Source organism: Anabrus simplex, chromosome 4 (assembly GCF_040414725.1).
Source record: "Anabrus simplex isolate iqAnaSimp1 chromosome 4, ASM4041472v1, whole genome shotgun sequence".
Classification (NCBI taxonomy): Eukaryota; Metazoa; Arthropoda; class Insecta; order Orthoptera; family Tettigoniidae; genus Anabrus; species Anabrus simplex.
In genome coordinates this window covers 7,730,670-7,754,208 of record NC_090268.1, presented here as the reverse complement: position 1 = coordinate 7,754,208, position 23,539 = coordinate 7,730,670, and positions in this window count along the sequence as shown.

Genomic DNA, 23,539 nt, shown 5'->3' with positions numbered 1-23,539 from the left:
TATCGTGTTTTGCTGGTATCGTACCACCTAATATAACACCAATTTCTCAGTTATCGTGTTTTACTTGTATCGTACCACCTAATATAACACCAATTTCTCAGTTATCGTGTTTTACTTGTATCGTACCACCTAATATAACACCAATTTCACAGTTATCGTGTTTTGCTGGTATCGTACCACCTAATATAACACCAATTTCACAGTTATCGTGTTTTGCTGGTATCGTACCACCTACTATCGCACTCATTTCACAATAATCGTGTTATGCTAAGCGAGCAACAACAAATGGGCGGCCAAACTATCAACAGACGTTGATCTCCTGGCCAAATGGACTTGGAGAGAACTTCTGCAAATGGTCCTTCTCAGGACCAATCTTCTTTACGAATATGCCAAATAAACATCGAAGTCATATCCAGATCGAAGAGTGAACATCTTTCTAGAATCCTTCTTGAAAACAACATGGATTTAGTGACTCATACTGGGACTGAGGAACAGCTAAGATCGAGAGGAAAGATCCCTGGTTATATTGTTATTGGGGCAGCAGCTGTGACTGACGATGTTCACGTGGTAACTGTTGACATATCGGCCATCAAAGTGGTAAATGTGTATAAACAACCATCTGTGGCTTGGTCAAATGAAGTGCTCCTCAGCCAGAATCATCCACCAATATATGTCGATAATCATCATTCGAACTGGAAATATGATGATACAGATGAACGTGGCTCTCAACTAGTCACCTGGGCTGAAGCTAATAATCTACACTTGGTTTTCGATGTGAAAGATAGAGGAACCTTTAAGTTAGCTGCTGGAAGAGTGAATACAATCCTGATCTTCGCTTTGTCACTGAAGATATAAACGGTATTGTCCGCCTACTACAAGGAAAGTAACGGAAAACTTTCCCCACAGTCAACACAGACCTGTCATGATAACTACAGGAATACAAATACCTTTGGTTAAAAGCACACCTCGACCACGCTGGAATTTCAATAAAGCCAAGTGGGATTGCTTTTCAGAAGATCTTGACAAATGTGTCCGATTCATACCGCCTATTCAGTCTAACTACGAACGTTTTGCTGGACTTATTATCTCAATTGCCAAGAAATATATTGCAAGAGGGCTGCAGAAAGAGTATATCCCTGGATGGAATGAAACTTGTGAGACACTCTACAGGGTGGAGAGTGCTGTGTTACTGTCTCGACAGCACAAGTGGAGACTATGGACTTCAAACAGTCCAGCAGAAAAGCCTGGAGTCTTCTCAGGAAACTTACCGGAAACAACCTGCCACAAGAGAAATGGTTGCATCACCCCCAACCTAGTAGCTGAACATATTGTTAAAATGTCACGAGCGCCCTCTGATAAGAAACATACCGTCCAAGTAAAGAAGTTGCTCAAACAACAGAAAAACAACTTGCAGGAGAACTCTATATACTCGGAACCATTTTCACATCTTGATGTAGATACTGCTATTAAAAGCCTCAAACCTTGTATAGCTGCTGGCCTTGATGGGATATTTCCTGAGTTTGTGATACATAGTGGTCCAAACACAAGGCTCTGGTTGGCTAAATTCTACTCTAATATATTATCGTCTAGACATCTGCCATATGAATTCCGGGTAAGCAAGATCATTGCAATTCTGAAACCCGGTAAACCGGAAGACCAAGTCGATAGCTACCGCCCAATAGCATTGCTGAGTGTTTGCTATAAACTCCTTGAGAGACTTGTGTACAATAGAATTAGTTCGGCCATTAATGAAATGATCCCAGTAGAGCAAGCTAGATTCAGGCAGAACCGAAGCTGTGTTGACCAGGTGCTAGCACCAACAACTCACATTGAAGCTGGTTTTCAGAGGGGTACTAAAACATCTGTAGTCTTTGTAGATCTAAAGACTGCATATGATACTGTGTGGAGGCAAGTGTTGATGTTGACGCTGCAACGACTTATCCCTTGCAAAACTGTAACAATACTGATCAACAATATGCTAACCGAAAGGCTCTTCCGTGACGTCATGTATGATGACATTAGTCGTCTTAGGAAACTAAAAAATGGTCTTCCCCAGGGATCAGTATTGGCACCTCTTCTATTCAATCTCTACATATCGGATATCCCTGAGACAAAATCATTAAAATTTTCTTATGCAGACGACCTAGCCATTGCCATTCAACATCCAGATCTCAGCCATGCCGAGGCCATCCTGACGTCTGACCTGAATACACTTACCTGTTACTTCCGAAACTGGAGACTACAACCCAGCATGAATAAGACAGAATCTGCTTGCTTCCATCTCCACAACAAGCTGGCTAATACAAAACTCCAAGTATGTTTCAATGGCTCAGTGCTAAAGCACAATCCTAATCCAAAGTACCTCGGGGTAACGCTTGACCGAACCCTATCTTATAGAAAGCATCTTGAAAACCTGGGATCTAAGTTGAGATCACGTAATAATATTCTGTTTAAATTGTGTGGAACTTCATGGGGTGCTTCAGCGGACAAATTACGACGCACTGGGCTTGGCCTCGTGTATTCTGCAGCTGAATACTGCTCTTCAGTATGGCTTAACAGTTGCCACGTGAAGAAAGTCGATGTACAACTGAACACCACCATGCGTATCATCTCTGGTACTCTGAAGCCTACTGCAACGCACTGGCTGCCAGTCCTGTCCCACATTGCTCCACCAAGCCTGCGACGTTCAAGAGCCCTTGTTCAAGAATATGATAAGATCATGTCCAATCCAACTCCACCTATCCACAGAGATGTTGCAGATCTCTGGAGACAAAGGCTGAAATCCCGTAAGCCACCAATGAAAACAGCTAAGAATCTAATGGATGCTGGTTTCAATTTAAAAGAGGAATGGAAAGAGCAATGGATTCGTACAGCTCCGGAGTGGCCAAGCCTCTTTAATCCAAACCACGCCCCAGCTGGTTTCAGTTTGGCAAGAAGAACGTGGGCATCACTAAACAGGTTTCGCACTAATTGTGGAAGATCTGCATTCTCCCTTCCCAGTGGGGCTTCGGGGACTCTCCAACGTGTGATTGTGGTGCTTTAGTCCCGACCATGCAGCATATAATGGACGAATGACCTCTGCGTGCTTATGGTGGAGACCGGAAAGACTTTGCTGATGTCTCAGAATCCCTAGTGCAGTGGATAAACAATTTAGATATCCATGTGTAATTGTTCCCTACTTACCATGTATTGTTTGCAGGTTTTTCTTTTTTTGAATAATATTGTATATACTTGTCCATTCTGTAAATTCCAATACCGTAGTACCTACTATCGCACCAATTTCACAATAATCGTGTTATGCTGGTAACGTACCACCTTATACCGAACCAATTTCACAATTATCGTTTTTTACTGGTTTCGTACCACCTAATATCGAACCAATCTCACAATTATCGTTTTTTGCTGGTATCGTACCACCTAAGATCGCACCACTCTCACAATTATCGTGTTTTGCTGGTATCGTACCACCTAATATCGCACCACTCTCACATTTATCGTGTTTTGCTGGTATCGTACCACCTAAGATCGCACCACTCTCACATTTATCGTGTTTTGCTGGTATCGTACCACCTAAGATCGCACCACTCTCACATTTATCGTGATTTGCTGGTATCGTACCACCTAATATCGCACCACTCTCACAATTATCGTGTTTTGCTGGTATCGTACCACCTAGGATCGCACCAGTCCCACAATTATCGTGTTTTGCTGGTATCGTACCACCTAGGATCGCACCAGTCTCAAAATTATTGCGTTTTGCTGGTATCGTATTACCTAATATCGCACCAGTTTCACCATTAGCGCATGTTCCCCTAATTTACATCCTAGGACATGCTTGAATATGCCCGGTCTATCGCCAGCGTCCTCGCGCGCAGAGTACAGCGTCAGTTGCCTCAACTAATAAATCATTATTGCTCGGATTTCAGTCAAAGACTATTGACGTCAGAAAAGTTGGATGGCGGAGCCACGCGGAAGAATGTTGAAGCTGCAACATAGTGACTGGTGAGCTTTATTTACATGGCGAAGCATTGACGTCGTGATGGAAACAGAAAGAAAATTGTCAAATTTGAGGAGGTACTGTTCTGTATACGGTTGCAAATCGTATAAAACGGATGCGAAATCTGTTCACTACTTTCCTGTACAAAAAGTTCAGAGAGAAAGATGGGCTTCCGCGCTGTCAATTGGAAAACGCGTTACGCGATACATGACAGTGTGCAGTCTGCATTCTCCTGAAGACGACTTCTTTCCACAGTGTAGGTACCGGTACTCTTTATTGTACTCATTGATAGTTATTGTCTCTAATTTGTATTCACAAAGATTTAGCTACATCAAAAATACTGATAAACTTGTAGCCTAATACTTCTGGGCCGCACATAGAATGTGATCCGCTCTTTGTAAACTTCTTCATATGTGTGACAGCAGACAGTAAGTTAACTATCTACGTGTGAGCAATATCTTTAACTGGTAGTAATTAAACACTGCATTTAAAGTGTCTATAAAATACTTCTTTCAATGAAAGAAAATACGTAGTATTTTGTCATCATAAATTAGCTGTTTTTGCTATTTGTTTTACGTCACACCGACACAGATAGGTCCTATGGCGAGGATGGGACAGGAAAGGTCTAGGAATGGGAAGGAAGCGGCCGTGGCCTTAATTAAGGTACAGCCCCAGCATTTGGGAAACCACGGAAAACCATCTTCAGGGCTGCCGACAGTGGGGTTCGAACCCACTATCTCCCGGATGCGAGCTCAAGTAGTATAATAGGGGGGTTCTGCCGCCTCCTCCTCCTCCCGCGGCGCGGGAAATTTGAATTCTGGCGGGAAATTTGAATTTTGGCGGGAGATTTGAATTGTTGCGGGAGATTTGAATTTGTAAACAAAGCCACGTGCTTTTTGACAGCTGTCATCGACAACAATGCATCGCTAACCTCACTGCTGCCATCTTGACGGGCCTAAACCTCAGTAGTGCCAACTCAACCTAACTAGCGTGAGGTAAACAAAGCCACGTGTTTTTTGACAGCCACGTGCTTTTTGACAGACAACAACGCATCGCTAACCTCAGTACTGCCATCTTGACGGGCCTAAACCTCAGTAGTGCCAACTTAACCTAACTAGCGCGAGGTAAACAAAGCCACGTGCTTTTTGACAGCCACGTGATTTTTTTGACAGCTGTCACTTAACCTAACTAGTGCGAGGTAAACAAAGCCACGTGTTTTTCGACAGCCACGTGCTTTTTGACAGACAACAACGCATCGCTAACCTCAGTACTGCCATCTTGACGGGCCTAAACCTTGGTGGTACCAACTTAACCTAACTAGCGCGTGGTAAACAAAACCACGTGCTTTTTGACAGCCACGTGATTTTTTGACAGCTGTCATCCGCCATCTTTAAACTACAGAGCACTGTGCTGCCCTCTTTAGATGTAAAATTCGTCACCTGTCATCGGCAGTGCTGCCATCTTGACGGGCCTAAACCTTAGTGCTACCAACTTAACCTCACTAGCGTGAGATAAACAACGCCACGTGCAGCTGTCATCCGCCATCTTTAATCACAGTGCTGCTCTCTTTAGCTACTTACCTTTGAAATGTGGTGGCGGATAATTTGAAAAATGCTTTTTGACAGCAGCCATCTTTGAGCACCGTGCTGCCCTCTTTAGCTACTTACCTTTGAAATGTGGTGGCGGTAAATTCCACGTGCTTTACAAACCTATATGCTTTTCTGACAGCTGTCATCCGCCATCTTTAATCCAGAGAGAACAGTGCTGCAATCTTTGTGGTGGCGGCAAATTCCACGTGCTCTTGTTTGGAAACAAATCAACATGCTTTTTTGACAGCTGTCAACCGCCATCTTTAATCACCGTGCTGCCCTCTTTAGCTACTTACCTTTGAAATGTGGTGGCGGTAAATTCAACGTGCTTTACAAACCTATATGCTTTTCTGACAGCTGTCATCCGCCATCTTTAATCCAGAGAGAACAGTGCTGCCCTCTATGTGGTGGCGGCAAATTCCACGTGCTCTTGTTTGGAAACAAAGCCATGTGCAGCTGTCATCCGCCATCTTTAATCAACAGAGCACCGTGCTGCGGGCAATTTCGTCAGTTGTCATCCGCCATCTTTAATCCACAGAACACCGTGCTGCCCTCTTTATGGCTACTACCTTAAGCACGTAGTAGCGGGCAATTTGAAAAGTTCTGTTAGCTATCATCCGCCATCTTTAATCAAGAGAGCACCGTGCTGCCATCTTTAGCTAGATACCTTTGAAATGTGGCGGCGGATAATTTGAAAAAATGCTTTTTGACAGCAGCTATCTTTGAGCACCGTGCTACCCTCTATGTGGTGGCGGCAAATTCTACATGCTCTTGTTTGGAAACAAACCCACGCGCTTTTTTTGACAGCCATCTTTAAGCAACAGAGTACAGTGCTGCCCTCTTTGTTGTGGCGGCAAATTCCACGTGCTCTTGTTTGGAAACAAAGCCACATGCTCTTTTGACAGCTGTCACCCACCATCTTTAACCAAGAGCACTATGCTGCTATCATGCGGGCAATTTCGTTAGCTGTCATCCGACATCTTTAATGAACAGAGCACCGTGCTGCCCTCATGCGGGGCAATTTCGTTAGCTGTCATCCGCCATCTTTTAATGAACAGAGCACCGTGCTGCTCTCTGTAGTAGCGGGTAATTTGAAAAGTTCTGTTAGCTGTCATACGCCATCTTTGAGCACCGTGCTGCTATCTATGTGGTGGCGGCAAATTCCACGTGCTTTACAAACTCACGCGCAGCTGTCATCCGCCATCTTACATCGCAAACCTCAGTGCTACACTCTTTAGTTGAAAAATGGTGGTGGATAAGTTAAAAAGAAAAATTCTACAGCAGCCATCTCTCGACGCTAATTGCACAAGATGGTGGCTATACATGACTCCTTAAAGGTTCTTATGCAAGATGATCGCTATACATAGACGCCCTTGGGATGCTTACGCAAGATGGTGGTTATACAAGGCTCCTTATGAGACACCCTAGGGATGCTTGCGCGAGATGGTGGTTGCTCTTATGAGGCGGCTTAAGGATCCTTGGCTAGAGACGCCCTAAGGATGCTTGCGCAAGATGGCGCATGCAAGATGGCGGCTATACATAGCTCCTTATGAGACGGCCAGTACTCAATACAACATGTGATCAGAACATTGATTGATGTGTTCAGAACACAAAATAAGTAGAATCGAACACTGTACTCGATACAACATGTGATTAAAACATTGTCTGGTGTGTTCAGAACACTACATAAGTAGAATCGAACGCTGTACAACATGTTAGGGGATACCTTTGTTCTAAGAAGATCAGATTGAAACATAACAAGACTAGAATTGAACACTGCACTCGATGTCGTTACATGTGATCAGAACAATGATTGATGTGTTCAGATCACTAAACAAGTAGAACCGAACACTGTACAACATGTTAGGGGATACCTTTGTTCTAAGAAGATCAGATTGAAACATAACAAGACTAGAATTGAACACAGCACTCGATACAACATGTAATCAGAACATTGATTTATGTGTTCAGATCATTAAACAAGTAGAACCGAAGACTGTACAACATGTTAGGGGATACCTTTGTTCTAAGAAGATCAGATTGAAACATAACAAGACTAGAATTGAACACTGCACTCGATACAACATGTAATCAGAACATTGATTGATGTGTTCAGATCACTAAACAAGTAGAACCGAACACTGTACAACATGTTAGGGGATACCTTTGTTCTAAGAAAATTAGATTGAAACTAACAAGACTAGAATCGAACACTGCACTCGATGTCGTTAACCTTAACATGTGATCCGATACAACATGTTAGGGGATACCTTTGTTCTAAGAAAATTAGATTGAAACATAGCAAGCCTAGAATCGAACACTGTAAGAACATTGTTTGATGTGTTCAGTACAACTTCAATGATTTACCTAGTGTAAAACACACACTGTGCACATATCGCATAGCTATCTCGCCTAGTATGAAAATAAAAAAAAAACACACTGTGCACATATCGCATAGCTAACACTTCAAATGATTTGCTTAGTACGAAAATAAAAAAATCTATACCGCGTAGCTAACTCGTTCATCGCACTGCTCAGACGCTTAGTAATTGCGAATACACTCATACGAAAATCAAGAAAGCACACTGCGTAGCCAACTCGCTCGGCTCACTCGCTTAGTAATTGCAACACTGCTACACACACGGATAAGAATGTTCCGAGATACTACATACTTACATGTTTTTTAAGGGGGGTGAAAGATCATAAATTATATGTACACATGTTGTCTCCTCCAAGTTGTAAGATGAAATAGACGCAGTACTGCGAGTTTCCGCTCTAGCTGGCGAACGGAAGTAGCATGATATCTCAGCAAAAAAAAAAAATACGCGTGAGCTTGCAAGTCAGACACAATGATGGATACCGCGATTCAAATCCTGGCAACTTATGCCGTCGGGAAGGGCATCCGGCTAGATCATGTAATGACGACCGCGCAGGTCCCTCGCCTAGCATTTGCTATTTTTTTACGGCTTCTAGTTCGAACCCGCTATCTTCCGAAGTAGTGAGAATGATTGAAGTGTGTTTGAGGGTGTTTCATTTGTTGGATGGAGGCGTTAAGCTGTGTGCAGGCTTCTTCGGTAGGAGTAGGCTATGTACCGGTACCGGGATATCTATTTATCGATTTAAAATCCTAGTCAGGAAGGGTAACCGGTCGTATAAAACTATGGTGTATGATCTAAGAGGCGGGGTGTGCAAAAAAGCCAGCATTAAGTAAGGGTTGTTGATGGGGGCGTTAAACCTTGTGCAGGCTCCTTCGAAAATGATTGTGAGTACAAGAGTGTTGAGGGTGATTCATCTGTCGGATGGAGACAATAAGCCTAGTGCAGGCTTCTTCGGTAGGAGTAGGCTATGTGCCGGTACCGGGATATCTAGTTATCGATTTAAAATCCTAGTCAGGAAGGGCAACCGGTCGTAAAACTATGGTGTATGATCTAAGAGGCGGGGTGTGCAAAAAAGCCAGCATTAAGTAAGGGCTGTTGATAGGGGGGGGGCGTTAAACCTTGTGCAGACTCCTTCGAAAATGATTTTTGAGTACAAGACGTTGATGGTGATTCATCTGTCGGATGGAGGTAATAAGCCTTGTGCAGGCTTCTTCGGTAGGAGTAGGCTAGAATCGAACTCGGACCTCCGGGGGTAGCAGCTAATCACACTAACTACTACACCACAGAGGAGGACTATTTCAGTTTTACAGAACAGAATATTTTACAACCTTAATTGGTACTGTGTTTTAACCTCTCCGTACAATCATAATATGTTAAGAGCTTACACGGGCTGAATGCTACTCAGCTAAGAAGACGTTCGTGAGTTACAAGTCGCTTATCAGCACACCGTGTCTTCGTTCAAGGTTACTACTACAGCCGGAAGATACGTGTACAATTTCAGCTAACACATGCATTCCGCGGCTCGCTCAGAATGACTGCGTCGATAAAACTTCAAAGACTGTAGAACAAAAAAAATGTAACCCATAGCCTACAGTTCGGTTTAGTGTGCATGCCTCTCACCCGGTAGTCTCGGGTTCGATTTTCTTGGGGTTAAAAATATGTTTTACAGATTTTAAATCGCAAGAATTTGTTGAGTTACCCTTCCTGACGCAAAACTAGCAGTATCTAACCTCTTACATCATACACTATTGTTTTCGACCGGTTGCCCTTCCTGACGACAAAGAACTCGGATTAAGAATCTAACACGAGAATCGGGGATTCACAGCTAGATGCTCTTCTTAGATTTTAAATAACTGTATCACGAACTATTGTTTTACAGCAGGATGCCCTTCCTGACGCAAAACTAAGATTTTAAATCCCAAGAATTTGTTGAGTTGCCCTTCCTGACGCAAAACTAGCAGTATCTAGCCTCTTACATCATACACTATTGTTTTCAACCGGTTGCCCTTCCTGACGTCAAAGAACTCGGATTAAGAATCTGTTTTACAACTTCTAACACGAGAATCGGGGATTTATAGCTAGATGCTCTTCTTAGATTTTAAATCGCTGTATCATGAACTATTGTTTTACAGCCGGATGCCCTTCCTGACACAAAACTAAGATTTTAAATCGCAAGAATTTGTTTTAAGACTCAAGTCTTGTTATGTTTCTTTCGTAATCCGCAAGTCTAAACATGCATATCGCTGCACACTCTTGCCTTCGCGATGCGTGTTCGGTAATTGTTTTCGACCGGTTACCCTTCCTGACGTCAAAGAACTCGGATTAAGAATCTGTTTTACAACTTCTAACACGAGAATCGGGGTTTTACAGCTAGATGCTCTTCTTAGATTTTAAATCGCTGTATCACGAACTATTGTTTTACTGCCGATTGCCCTTCCTGACGCAAAACTAAGATTTTAAATCCCAAGAATTTGTTGAGTTGCCCTTCCTGATGCAAAACTAGCAGTATCTAGCCTCTTACATCATACACTATTGTTTTCGACCGGTTGCCCTTCCTGACGTCAAAGAACTCGGATTAAGAATCTGTTTTTCAACTTCTAACACGAGAATCGGGGATTTACAGCTAGATGCTCTTCTTAGATTTTAAATCGCTGTATCGTGAACTATTGTTTTACAGCCGGATGCCCTTCCTGACGCAAAACTAAGATTTTAAATCACAAGAATTTGTTGAGTTACCCTTCCTGACGCAAAACTGGCAGTATCTAGCCTCTTACATCATACACTATTGTTTTCGACCGGTTGCCCTTCCTGACGTCAAAGAACTCGGATTAAGAATCTGTTTTACATCTTCTAACATGAGAATCGGGGATTTACAGCTAGATGCTCGCCGGATGCCCTTCCCGACGGCATAAGTTGCCAGGATTTGAATCGCGGTATCCATCATTGTGTCTGACTTGCAAGCTCACGCGTATTTTTTTTTTTTTTGCTGAGATATCATGCTACTTCCGTTCGCCAGCTAGAGCGGAAACTCGCAGTACTGCGTCTATTTCATCTTACAACTTGGAGGAGACAACATGTGTACATATAATTTATGATCTTTCACCCCCCTTAAAAAACATGTAAGTATGTAGTATCTCGGAACATTCTTATCCGTGTGTGTATCAGTGTTGCAATTACTAAGCGAGTGAGCCGAGCGAGTTGGCTACGCAGTGTGCTTTCTTGATTTTCGTATGAGTGTATTCGCAATTACTAAGCGTCTGAGCAGTGCGATGAACGAGTTAGCTACGCGGTATAGATTTTTTTATTTTCGTACTAAGCAAATCATTTGAAGTGTTAGCTATGCGATATGTGCACAGTGTGTTTTTTTTATTTTCATACTAGGCGAGATAGCTATGCGATATGTGCACAGTGTGTGTTTTACACTAGGTAAATCATTGAAGTTGTACTGAACACATCAAACAATGTTCTTACAGTGTTCGATTCTAGGCTTGATATGTTTCAATCTAATTTTCTTAGAACAAAGGTATCCCCTAACATGTTGTATCGGATCACATGTTAAGGTTAACGACATCGAGTGCAGTGTTCGATTCTAGTCTTGTTAGTTTCAATCTAATTTTCTTAGAACAAAGGTATCCCCTAACATGTTGTACAGTGTTCGGTTCTACTTGTTTAGTGATCTGAACACATCAATCAATGTTCTGATTACATGTTGTATCGAGTGCAGTGTTCAATTCTAGTCTTGTTATGTTTCAATCTGATCTTCTTAGAACAAAGGTATCCCCTAACATGTTGTACAGTGTTCGGTTCTACTTGTTTAGTGATCTGAACACATAAATCAATGTTCTGATTACATGTTGTATCGAGTGCTGTGTTCAATTCTAGTCTTGTTATGTTTCAATCTGATCTTCTTAGAACAAAGGTATCCCCTAACATGTTGTACAGTGTTCGGTTCTACTTGTTTAGTGATCTGAACACATCAATCATTGTTCTGATCACATGTAACGACATCGAGTGCAGTGTTCAATTCTAGTCTTGTTATGTTTCAATCTGATCTTCTTAGAACAAAGGTATCCCCTAACATGTTGTACAGCGTTCGATTCTACTTATGTAGTGTTCTGAACACACCAGACAATGTTTTAATCACATGTTGTATCGAGTACAGTGTTCGATTCTACTTATTTTGTGTTCTGAACACATCAATCAATGTTCTGATCACATGTTGTATTGAGTACTGGCCGTCTCATAAGGAGCTATGTATAGCCGCCATCTTGCATGCGCCATCTTGCGCAAGCATCCTTAGGGCGTCTCTAGCCAAGGATCCTTAAGCCGCCTCATAAGAGCAACCACCATCTCGCGCAAGCATCCCTAGGGTGTCTCATAAGGAGCCTTGTATAACCACCATCTTGCGTAAGCATCCCAAGGGCGTCTATGTATAGCGATCATCTTGCATAAGAACCTCTAAGGAGTCATGTATAGCCACCATCTTGTGCAATTAGCGTCGAGAGATGGCTGCTGTAGAATTTTTCTTTTTAACTTATCCACCACCATTTTTCAACTAAAGAGTGTAGCACTGAGGTTTGCGATGTAAGATGGCGGATGACAGCTGCGCGTGAGTTTGTAAAGCACGTGGAATTTGCCGCCACCACATAGATAGCAGCACGGTGCTCAAAGATGGCGTATGACAGCTAACAGAACTTTTCAAATTACCCGCTACTACAGAGAGCAGCACGGTGCTCTGTTCATTAAAAGATGGCGTATGACAGCTAACGAAATTGCCCCGCATGAGGGCAGCACGGTGCTCTGTTCATTAAAGATGTCGGATGACAGCTAACTAAATTGCCCGCATGATAGCAGCATAGTGCTCTGTTGGTTAAAGATGGCGGGTGACAGCTGTCAAAAGAGCATGTGGCTTTGTTCCCAAACAAGAGCACGTGGAATTTGCCGCCACAACAAAGAGGGCAGCACTGTACTCTGTTGCTTAAAGATGGCTGTCAAAAAAAGCGCGTGGGTTTGTTTCCAAACAAGAGCATGTAGAATTTGCCGCCACCACATAGAGGGTAGCACGGTGCTCAAAGATAGCTGCTGTCAAAAAGCATTTTTTCAAATTATCCGCCGCCACATTTCAAAGGTATCTAGCTAAAGATGGCAGCACGGTGCTCTCTTGATTAAAGATGGCGGATGATAGCTAACAGAACTTTTCAAATTGCCCGCTACTACGTGCTTAAGGTAGTAGCCATAAAGAGGGCAGCACGGTGTTCTGTGGATTAAAGATGGCGGATGACAACTGACGAAATTGCCCGCAGCACGGTGCTCTGTTGATTAAAGATGGCGGATGACAGCTGCACATGGCTTTGTTTCCAAACAAGAGCACGTGGAATTTGCCGCCACCACAAAGATTGCAGCACTGTTCTCTCTGGATTAAAGATGGCGGATGACAGCTGTCAGAAAAGCATATAGGTTTGTAAAGCACGTGGAATTTACCGCCACCACATTTCAAAGGTAAGTAGCTAAAGAGGGCAGCACGGTGCTCAAAGATGGCTGCTGTCAAAAAGCATTTTTCAAATTATCCGCCACCACATTTCAAAGGTAAGTAGCTAAAGAGAGCAGCACTGTGATTAAAGATGGTGGATGACAGCTGCACGTGGCGTTGTTTATCTCACGCTAGTGAGGTTAAGTTGGTAGCACTAAGCACTAAGGCATGGACCAAATCAACAAGAAATTACTCCATAACCTCTAATAGTGGAAAATTACAGTAGCTTAACTGTTAAGGTGCATTAGCGTGTCAACGGTAACATTTCTCTGACAAACCCGCTTTACATGTACAGTTGCACTTCACATTTTCACTCCCTTTGTTCAAGACAACATTAACTTTGTGGGGTTTTGAATCGATCTGGGATGATTGTAAACACAACGCTACAACACCAGTTTCATCTTCTGTTTCAAACTTTTTACCTACACATATCAAGTAATTACGCTTGAATATTTCTTCCCCTTCCACTAATGGACGCGTGAAATCTTCGACAACTCTCAACAGTTGCGCACATGACACCAAAGACATTTTGAACACTTAATAAATCCTACAGACGCACACCCGATCACTGTCGTGTTTATTTCCCGTCACTATCTCGCCGCCATATTGGAAACAGCTGACCGTAAGCTCCTCCCCCGTTTCGGTCGTCAATACGAGCAAGCAGCGATACAATGCGCGGCACTATTGAGGTTAAGAGGGGCCAGAGAGGAGTTGCCAGGTGAAGCAGTTTCCCACTCCAGGCTCCCGAGTGGACATGGCAGGACGATAGAGCTGTGGAATGTAATGGTTCCCAATAGCTCGACCGTATTGTGGCAACGGCCTTTGCTCACAGGAATCGTCTTCAGGATTAAATGCACTAAAATGAAGCCACGTTTCATGTGTTCAGCTTTGGAAATCACTGATATCGTGATCAAGGACGAACTTTCTTATTTTAAAAATTCCTCATCGAAGTTCAGTCACTTTAGTAAAAATCCAGTGGTAAAGCAACTCGGCTACTACACCCACTGGACATCTACTATAATAATAATAATAATAATAATAATAATAATAATAATAATAATAATAATAATAATAATAATAATAATAATAATAATAATAATAATAATGTAATTGTGTGGCATCCAGAGAGATGCGGTGCAGGGCAAGGGGCCTCTAAGGGTCTGTTCAACGCCTAATGAATCACCATCAACACAGTCTTTTCTTCTTCTTCTCCTTTTTTAAAACTGGATTTACGTCACCATTGATACAGATAAGTTTCATGGCGTCGGGGGGATAGGAAAGTGGAAGCGACCGTGGGCTTTGTCTGGGGTGAAAATGGCTACCGACAGTCTGGCTCGAACGTACTATCTCCCGAACGTTCTCAAACGAGGGTACTGTTCATAAAAGGGAAGAGTTTCGAAAGTAAGAAAAATAAGAGGTACCATGGCCCTGAGGGAACGATCCGAGGACGAATAAACTGATGTCATTTCAGATGTTCCTCGGAGGCCGAGCACGACTTACTAATTGCAAGCCCCAGACAAACAAACAGCAAAAGCGATGTTGAAGACGTGAATCTTACAGGAAGTCGATGAAGACAAGCTCAAGTATGACAAACACATTATCTCATTAATCAATCTCCTATCGTCTTTTCATCATCCCTGTTCTTATCATGATCTGCTCCTCTCTTATGCCATTTCTAATATAACATTTTTAAAATGCACGTGACTGACTGCTCTCTTCCGTCGCATGTTATTTTATCGTGGCACTTCATCATGTCAGGATAGTTACGGTACTAGCTTCCAACACAGTCTGAGGGATATTGCCGGTATCGGCTTCACGAGTTCGATTCCGATCGCTGGTGGAATTTTACAGACGTGTGATCACTCCACGTTGTTCACTGTTACCGAGATCGGCAACCAAAGACATAAAAACTTACAATTTGGTTGTTTTACATTACACCGACACAAACAGTTCTTACGGCGATGATGGGAGAGGGAAGCAAGCCGACCAGATTCAGCGAGCAGGCTAGCAATAGAGCTCCTGTTGCCAACCTAACTCCGCTCGGTGTTTAATCGTATAGCGTATCTATACATACAAAATAAGTTTTCTCTGTGCAATGTTCAGAATTCAAAACGATTGCTGTTTGTGTATCGGTGAAATGGTAGTATAGGGGAAGCCTAAAACATTTCCACCGGGCGAGTTGGCCGTGCGGTTAGCGGCGTGCGGCTATGAGCTTGTATCCGGGAGATAGTAGGTACGAATCCCACTGTCGGTAGCCCTGAAGATGGATTTCCCTCATTTTCACACCAGGCAAATGCTTAATTAAGGCCGCGGCCGCTTCCTTCCAACTCCTAGGCCTTTCCTATCCCATCGTCGCCATAAAACCTATCTGTGTCGGTGCGACGTAAAGCCACTAGCAAAGTATCTAAGTTGTTAGTGGTCCTATCAACAAACATAACATAACGAAAGTTCCGACCATAGTTTCTTTATCACCTCTGTATACAGAAGAAACACACCACAATTTTTCAGTTTACATGAGATACAGGGTAGATCTATAACACAGTCCATAGATAATTTATTAGATGAGACGATTAGAATAATGTTACCCGTTTTTACGTCCCACGAACTACTTTGGACGGTTTTCACAGAAGCTGAGGTGCCGGAATTTTGTCCCGCGCCGGACTTCTCGCTTGTTTCCGCTTTGCTGCAGTCGGCGGCGGCTTTCTGGATTCGCCACGAGTTATTCCATTCTCCGATGTCGTAAAATTTCGGAGGTATTTGTTACCCGTTTTGCAGCTCATCTTCAATTTCGAACATTCCTTTTTCGGAAACTCTGCGTTGTTTGGCAGCAAGAATACCTTCCTAACACAACGACAGTCGAAGCTGTACTGCGATCGTGCGCTATGACGACGGAGAAGTGTGGAAGTAGAGAGCACATCCTGACGAATGCGCTCGGTGCGTACATGCGAGGAAAAAACCTTTCATCAAATCGTGAAACGTATTTTGCAATTCGGACAGAGACATATTCTACGTCAAAACTACTACACACACTAAGATATAGCGAGCCTTACGCCCACTAAGTAGAAAATGTTGAATAATGAAGTCTTTACTTTCCAAGACTAAGGATATCACGACTAGGCGAAAGAAAAGAAGCAAGATATGGAGACAGTAAAAAGGATGACGTATTGGAAGAAAGAAGCCTCACAACAGATGGCATGAAATAGAAGTTAAGAATATGTAAACCAGAGGTCTTCGGTCCGGATCCGAACTCCAGTGCATGTTTCCCGCACCTGCAGCCTGTATACGATGTCAAGAGAAGGAACGAAAGAGAACAAATTACGATGAAAACAATAAAAGTATTTTAGAGAATACTCATCCGTCCATGCATCATTTTCTTGTTACAATTAATTGATCCATTAAACATTACAGTTACACGCAATCTGTAAATTATAGTTTTAAAAATTGTACTTATTTTCGTCCTAGACATTAAAGGTGTTATATAGTCTAATGTGCAATTATTTATTTACTACTATATAAGCGTCAGGCGAAATTACTATGCATAAAGTAAATGGAAATTCTAAATGGACTATTAATATCTTTATGAATAAAAGTTACACTTTCCAAGTTTCATACGGCAATCAACACATTTCCTCACGAACGATATTGACTGCTCGTGTACTTTCATGTCTATGGATCTGCGCATTGTCCAAATCAAATGCCCTCACTTAACTGCGGAGAGGTTTGGAATTTAATTCAGGCTTTTGGCACGCATTCTAGTGATCAGAAATTCCAAAAACCCACCTGCCCTTCCCTGCCGACGCACATTCTGTTTGCAATGGACGGGATTCGAACCGTCTAATCACGTTAACGACCACGGGCGTGTTATGCATGCATTTCACTAAAATATACTATTTTTCACTGAACAGTTCAAGAATGATGGTCATCATTGACACATTACTCTCAAATATATCTGTTGAAGGCAAAAGAAGCCAGGAAAGATGTGTACCTACGTCTTAAAGGTGAATAAGGACGACTCGCGGACAGAAACGTATTTTTCTTTCATTAGTACATAAGTCGTGGTCGTAAGAGGTTAACTGTATTTTTCTTGTAAGACACATAATCCATAACTGTCAAAACCTTCTCGTTTTCTCAATATCGCTGTGAATCACAGACAGAATGAGTCTGAACAGAGTTATCCTTAGCTTCCAGTACAGTAGATATTATGAACAACTGCATGAATGAATGAATGAATGAATGAATGAATGAATGAATGAATGAATGAATGAATGAATGAATAATTTCCTTGATTGGATTTTCAGTTAGAAGTTAGCGTTATTTTTGAATTCGCGTGCGGAGCAAGCAATATATCTCTTTATTAAGACTTGAAGGAAGAAATAATTCATTTTCCCAAACTTTCTTCGGTATCTTGTAATGAAGGTTTGTTGTTAAAATTTTCTGAATTTTTGCATCAGTTAAAGAGAGAATATTCATTAATTTCAACAAATTGGAAGGCATTTTTTAGGCTGTGGAAAAAGACCATTTTCCGTCGATTCCCGAGGAGAATTCTGTAAAGCAACTGAGTTGTGTAACTTCGCACCGTAGAATTACAGAGAAATGCTACAACTCCTGATGATAGAAGAAAAGGTAGGAAAAGTTGATGTATCGTTTTGGATCTCTCCTTATAAAAATTCTTACCCTAACTTGCCCAAGATTTGTTGTTAAAAGTTTCTGAATTTTTGCATCAATTAAAGAGAGAATATTCATTAATTTCAACAAACTGGAAGGCATTTTTTAGGCAGACTGTTTCGGTCAACATAAGCGTTTGAAAGTGTGGTTTCGAATTGTGAAAAATAATTTCAGATCCAGAATTACTAATGAACACTTGAGCACTGAAACATTTCACTGTCACTTCGCTCACTAATGAGATTACTGAATTTAAAATATAATTTATCTTATATATTGTTTGTTATGTGAATACATTATACCCAGACACTCCACTGGTTGAAATGTTAAAACTGCAGGGAAATACAGCGATAATTGACAAGTACTAACATACACTTATTTACATTTTCTCTAACTAATTTGCGGAATAAACAATCACCATAAGCAAGACCAGCACCTGTGTTATTCATTCAGCCATTAGGAACGACCGCTTGGTCACTGAGTACGCACTCTTCTTGAAGTTGCTACAGCTGCTGTTTATGCGTTAACCGATCTGTGCCCAAACGAGCTAAATTTTCAAGTTCTCAGGCAGTGGAGGTGGTTGCCGAGTACTTCAATCTGCTGCCGATTAGGCAGGCTCGAAGAGTTCAATTCAGGAAAGATTATTTGCCAACCGTGGTGCATCGAAGACTCCAAATGTCCGTTACTAGCAGAATGAAATCAAGACCTTAGATAATGGAGTCCCTGAGTGTGGAACTGCCACGGTTAGCCATGACAGAATTGGGTATGGTGATGACATTCCAAGGCCCACTACTACAACACACGGCCAGATGTTTCGCCTGCTTGCTTCATACTCCCCAATGCTTGTATCTCAAACTACAATATGAAGTGAATTTTCAAGACATTGGCACACTTTGTTTTCTTTTGCTACTACTTTTAACGTCACACTAACACATCGAAGATTTTTGGTAACGCAAGGAAAAGGACTAGAATTGGGAAGGTGGCGGTCGTGGTCTTCATTAAGGCACAGCCGGGTGTGAAAATGAGAAACCACGGAAAACCATCTTCACGGCTACCAACGGTGGGATTTGAACACATGATCTTCCAAATTCAAGTTTACAGTTCCAAGACCCGAACCGCAGGGCCAACTCACTCGGTGACGGGTAAAACCTTTGTGTTACGTATTTCCGACGTACGGTACAGTTTTAAACCAAGAACAGTTTAAAATAGTCAAATATTTAAGATTAAGAAAACAAAAGGTACCGGCTTCGATTCCTAGCGATGTCAGATTTTTTTTTACATGTATTAAACGGTGAAGCTCTAGAATATTCCTGAGCAATGGCTACTCAAGGAAACGGATTGGCGAAGTGCTACATCCTACGCCGTAAGACAGACTATTCTCGCCCTATGACCCTGGCCTTCCTGTTGTATGTACAATCTGTCACGGAGAGGAATGGCAATATTCTCAGAAGGTATATTATCTTTTTTTTTTTCTTTTGCTAGTTGTTTTACGTCGCACCGACACAGATAGGTCTTACGGCGACGATGGGACAGGAAAGGGCTAGGAGTGGGAAGGAAGCGGCCGTGGCTTTAATTAAGGTACAGCATTTGCCTGGTGTGAAAATGAGAAACCACAGAAAAACATTTTCAGGGCTGCCAACAGTGGGGTTCGAACCTACTATCTCCCTAATACTGGATACTGGCCGCACTTAAGCGACTGCAGCTATCGTGCTCGGTAGGTATAATATCAAGATCATTTTTAAGCCTAATATCATCATAGACAATTGCTTGCGATCTGTTAAAGATCTTTTCTTTCTTCTTTCGTTCTTAATCTGTTTACCCTCCAGGGCCGCTTTTTCCCTCGGACTCAGCGAAGGATTCCACCTCTACCGCCTCCAGGACAATATCCTGGAGCGTGAGACTTTGGGTCTGGGGATAAAACTGGGGAGGAGGACCAGTAACTGGCCCAGGCGGCCTCACCTGCTAGGCTGTAAAGGGCCCTTGAGGGGGGATGGGAAGATTGGAAGGGGCAGGCAAGGAAGAGGGAAGAAAGTGGCCGTGCTTAAAGTTAGGTACAATCCCGGCATTTGCCTGGAGGAGAAATGGGAAACCACGGAAAACTACTTCGAGGATGGCTGAGGTGGACATCGAACCCACCTCTATTCATCTGACATCCCGAGGCGGAGTGGACCTTGTTCCATTCCTCGTACCACGTTTTTCAAGTGTCGTGGCAGAGCCTCCGCTTAGCACTACACCACAGATGTTGAAGATCCTATTGGTTTAAACCAGTGGGCGATTTGGGTTATCATGGGGGCAATAAATAAGTTGGGGGCGATTTGGGGGCGATGAGTATTCAAAGGGGGGAAATTAAAATAGTACTGTACAGTTGAAATTGCCAGGTAGCACGAGTCACTGGCTGTTATCAGCCGGCCAGTTCACTGCATTCACCCCTCTTCATAGTCCCCACATGTTGTTACTCAGTGCGGCCGACTGGTGACTCAACCCCCTCCCCTCCTGTCATCACAACACCCTTGACATTGATCTATATTCGTCTAGCCTTTGTGTGCCTTACCATCAGTTTTTGTGCGTGTCTTTTCTGCTTTTGTGAGTTTGTTTTGAAGTATAGAAGTTTATGCACAATGGATTCAAAAACGAAGTGTCGTCAATACTCAGCTGAGTATTTAAAATTCGGTTTTATCGCGTCACTGCAAAATTTGCACTTTCCACATTGTCCTTTGTGCGATAAAACATTTAATAGTAAGGAAGCCATGAAGCCTTCGCGAATGAAAAATTATTTATCAAGAGTACACAGTGATAAAGTGAGTAAAGATGTTATTTTCAACACCTCAAAGCTAAAGCTGATAAACGGCCTAATGTGAGTGAATTATTTAAGAAACGAGTGCACAAAGGTCTTCTTGCGTCTTACGAGGTGCCCATATTGATCGCTAAATGTGGTAAACCTCACACAATTGGCGAAACTCTTGTTTTACCGGCTACCAAAAAAATGTTTGAAATCATGCTAAGTCAATCGGTTCCTTTGAGCAACAATACTGGTTCTGGAGAATTGACGAAATAGCCACGGAAGATGAATCCAAACTCGCCAATTTGTTGAAAAAAAGCAAATTTGCATTGCAGATTGATGACTCAATTATGATTGATAACAAAGCAATTGTATTTCATTATTTTACGTGAGGTTTATCAATGAACAAAAGGAAATTACCGCGGAAATGTTGTTTGCTAGAACTCTGATAACTGACACGATAGGATCGTCGATTTTGAAGTGGTGCACGATTGTTTTGAGGAAAAAGAGATTCCCCTACCAACCGTGAGCGCTTGCGCAACAGTGCTCTTGCCATGTCAGGTCGCCATGCTTGGTTTCTAGCCCACCTTAAGAAAGAAGCGCCAGAGGTCATCACTATTCACTGTATGATTCATCGTCAACACTTATTGAGGGATGTCCTGCATGAAACCCTACAACTGGTTATTACTGGTGTCAACAATATCAAAGCTAATTCTCTGAGTGACCGTCCACTCCGACAACTTTGCCATGAAAATGAGGAATTCGAACGCTTGCTGTGAGGTGGCTTTCCAAAGGAAACTGTTTGCGCCGTTTTTTTTCGAATTATTTGACACGGTTACTGAGTTTCTCGACACGTCTGATCCTGTCTTAAGCGAGAATTTGAAGCAACGCAAGTTAGAACTTGCGTACTTTACATACATTTTTGAAAAATGAACGAAGTCAATATAAGGCTTCAAGGAAACAAGATGAACCTTATCAAGGCCAAAGGAATTCATCGCCAAGGTTGATATTTACAAGATAAATATTGGCCGTAAAGAGCTGATTCAGTTTCCGACCCTTATAAGGTGTTCATTGTCAGATAACGAAACTCCTGAACTCCGAGAACACAAAATACTAGATTTTATTGATCACCTTGACCGGTTAAAAACTGACATGGAATCAAGATTTGAAGATTTGATCAAGTTACGAATTCCGGATTTGATTCTAGATCCATTTTCGTTTGAAGCTTCGGATAAGCTTGATGACTCTTTTCAGACGGAGTTTCTAGATCTGAAGTATGACTGTGAGGCGAAAATCATTTTCAAGCAGAGCGGTTCCGAGTTAGCCTAGGTGAAGCTTATGGACACTTTTCCACAACTGTGGGGAAAACTAAACCACTTCTCATCTCCTTCCCGTCAATATTTTTAGTTGAAAAAGGATTTAGCTCTGTTGTCCAGCTCCTCACAAAACAAAGAAATAAGTCGGACATTTGCCGGATATTAAAGCGTTAACTGAAATCCACCAAGCACAAGACAGCCACTGAAAAGGTAAAATAAAACAATAACAATGTTTTCAAACATTCATTTACTTTTTCAAATTTAACTGTCAATTTTCTCAATTTTTCCAGATTCCAATTTAAAAATTAAAACATGTAGCCCTGTCTTTAAATGTACGTCAATGATCTTAGTTAATTATTTCACATTGTTCTTAAAAAAATCTGTACAAAATGTACATTTTAATTTCTTTCTATTTTATTTAAGAGTGACCGGATAAAACTGGTTTGTTTGTTTTTATATATGGTAGTAAAATTCTTTAAACTTATAATACTGCTCTATTATTTACACTTTACTTCAAATCAAAATTAGGCATGCAATGAAAATGGGACGATAGGTGTTAGTCAACCTCCAGAAAGGGGAGATGGGCCACAAAAGGTTGGGAACCACTGGTTTAAACTGTGCTAGAAGGTTCTAGGACATTTCGTACCACGGACATTTCGTACCACCGGACATTTCGTACCACTTGACCGGCTGATTACCTGCGAAGTGTCAGATAATGACTTTAAAATATTTAGGAGAGGACATTTCGTACCACTTGAGAGAGTGAGAAGTATTGCGAAGTAAAAACGGTATCCTAATGAAAATATTCATTTGTATGTCCATTGTCCACTAGTGGCGCAGAAGCCTCCGCACGGTATGACCACTACTGATGCTAACCTTCCGTCGGGCGCAACTGATCTGATAGGCTCACGTGTTAATTCTCATATCGTATTCGTCATTCGCGGGGACCTAACTACTTCCACCTTTCAGTAATGTCCTGTTTCCGCGCGACCTTCAAGCCCATATCGGCCAGTTCATCAGAATATTTTATTTTACTTACTTAATACTGAAACATTGCAGTAGTTTATAAATATTCACAATCATAGTAATATTATCCATCCTTATGCTCACCAGGCACATTGCGCCCGAACACGATGTAGGCTACATTTCCTTGCTAGTGGCTTTATGTCGCACCGACACAGATAGATCTTATGGCGACGATGGGAGAGTAAAGGCCTAGGAGTTGGAAGGAAGCGGCCGTGGCCTTAATTAAGGTACAGCCCCAGCATTTTCCTGGTGTGAAAATGGG